Here is a 2,293-nt window from a genome sequence, read left to right as displayed (position 1 = left end):
TTTGCTCTCTTCCCTGTTTTCTGTCACAACAAAGCGTGGCTCGTCCTGGTTTACAGTCTGGGTGGATTGTCGTTCATGTGGCCTGTGAGGTCCTGTTCCTGTGGCGGACACTTGGTCTGTTTTTCTGCTATTCTAACGGGACTTGGGGGAATAGCCGTGGACGTGGGGTGTTACTGCGGGGCGGCTTCCCAGGCAGGGCTGGTACCGCCAGACCCGCGAGTGGATCCGTTTGTGACTGCGGTAGACAGGGCAGCTGAGGCCCAGAGATCTGGGTGAAACTGCAAGACCCGGACGACACCCCAAGTCCGCAGCCCGGAGCACGGCCCGGTGCGGGATTCCAGCCGGAAAGCGCGGGGCCGGGAGCTCTTCCAGGACTGCGCGGTGCGGGAGGTCGGGGCGCACACAGCCTGCCCGATCCCCAACCCCCTTCCCCGACCCAGGCCTGCGGGCCCACCTGGAAGTCCCCGTCCTTCCCCTCTGGGAAATCGGGGGCACCCCTGGCCATCCACTGCAGGGAGACTACCCCAAGTGGAGCGAGGTTCCCCTTCCCCAGCAGGGCAGGCGACCCGCCTCCTCACCCTCACCCCTACCGCCATGTGTCCCTAGCCCCCACCCGCCCTCTCCACTTCTGGGTGATGGAAACATTTGTCACCCAGCGTTTTCCAAGGAAACATTTCAGGTAAACACAAAAGTCTACAGAACTGTACCGGGAATGTCCGTCCACCGCAAACTGCGTCTCCACTAAGCTCTTACTGCACTCGCTACCCCAATCCCCGCACCTCTGTCCTGGCAGCCGTCTGTCGCGCAAACGGTCTCATCTCTGCGCGCACTTCGGCGCTTCTGCACGCCTTCCGGTTTTTAGGTAAAATGCACCTAAAATACGGCGAAATATACCAATCTTCGGTGTGCCTTAGTCTGGCCGATTTTATACGGTTACATAAAAGAGTTTTTAAAACTTATATTAATAGTTGTGTGTTTGTGATGACTCTAATTAGAACCAGCACCCTACATGTTTTCCAGTTATGACAGCGACACAAAGTTTCCTTTAAAAGCCTGCGTTTAAAGGAGCTGATGTAAAGAACTGGAAGGAGGAGAAGGAGGAGGCTTCTCAGATGAGGGGGCTGGGGCTCCAGGTTCGTTTCCGGGGTTGGGAGGCGGGTCAGGACCTTCTGGGGCGGCGGTGGAGATCTGGGGCGCCCGGAGGTTGGGAACCAGGCTGCACCTCACGCAGAACCACGTGTGTGTGCGTTTGCAAATCATTTCCACTCTGTCCACATCCCCCACCCCAGCCCAATTCCTCCAGGCTAGGCGTGTCCCTGAGAACGCAGCCTGCAGCACAGTGCTAGGAACACAGTAGGTGCATATTAAATGTTTCACGAGATCGCGAGCGTAAAAATGCTTTATGAGCACTATACAAAAATGAAAACACAGCAGCAGCACAAAGAATCCCTGTTCCGTGTTTCCCCTAGCCAGTGCCGCGTTAGCAAGCAGCTTGCAGTGTTTGTTAATTGACAAACAGAAGCAGGCGGAGGAAGAAAGAAGGGCAAGTGTGGGAATCCCACTGGGCAGAGAGATGGGTACATTTCAGTTGTCCCGGGCTGGGAAGGCTGCAGATTTGGAGCATGCGCGCTGCACCTGCTGCGCCAGCCTCATTAGGCTACAGCCGGAAGCACCGCCTAGGTGCCTCGTTAGCGCAGTAGGTAGCGCGTCAGTCTCATAATCTGAAGGTCGTGAGTTCGATCCTCACACGGGGCACAATACTTTTGTCTACTCTCTCTTTACTTTTGTGAGAGGAATGGGTTTTACTTGCTTGTTCGAGCCTGAGATTAACGTTAAGTGGAGAGTTTCTTGAGCGCGCCTAGTTGGGCCAGGACGCGAGTGAGCCCTGTGGCCCGGGGTCGCCCAGGAGGTTGGCACGTGGCCGAGCGTGGACCCGCATCCCTGATAGCCCGCGCCTCGGTCCGTCCTGCCCTTGGCCGTGAGTGCTGGCCGTCCGGAACAGTGGTGGACGGCCCTGGGTTGCGTCGCGGAGTACGAGGGGCTGCCGAGGCTGGGGGCAACCGGGGGGAGAGGCGGACGGGGGAGCAGCCGAGCACCGCGGTGACCGCATGCGCTCAGGCTGTGGAGAGGGGCCCCCGGATTCCTGCAGGCAGCTGCCAGGGCGCACCCCGCTGTCTCGTCAGTTCACTCTCAAAGGTCAAATAGCAAATTCTATCGGGATGGGACGGGTAGAACCAGCCCCCATCTTCCCACCTCTGCAGTTCCCCGAGGTAACTGGTAATGACCTGGTTAC

The 2,293-nt window shown here is 58.0% G+C and overlaps 1 non-coding gene across 1 annotated transcript; it reads left to right on the top strand.

Annotated features, from left to right (window-relative positions):
* The first annotated feature begins 1,682 nt into the window (after positions 1-1,682).
* Positions 1,683-1,755, top strand: Trnam-cau (transfer RNA methionine (anticodon CAU)). Its single transcript has one exon. It is a non-coding gene; the product is annotated as a tRNA-Met (tRNA).
* The last annotated feature ends 538 nt before the right edge of the window (positions 1,756-2,293 follow it).

The sequence above is a fragment of the Castor canadensis genome, chromosome 3 (genome assembly GCF_047511655.1).
Source record: "Castor canadensis chromosome 3, mCasCan1.hap1v2, whole genome shotgun sequence".
Taxonomy (NCBI): Eukaryota; Metazoa; Chordata; class Mammalia; order Rodentia; family Castoridae; genus Castor; species Castor canadensis.
The sequence above is the reverse complement of the archived record's forward strand: the minus strand, read 5'-3'. Positions and strand labels throughout refer to the sequence as shown.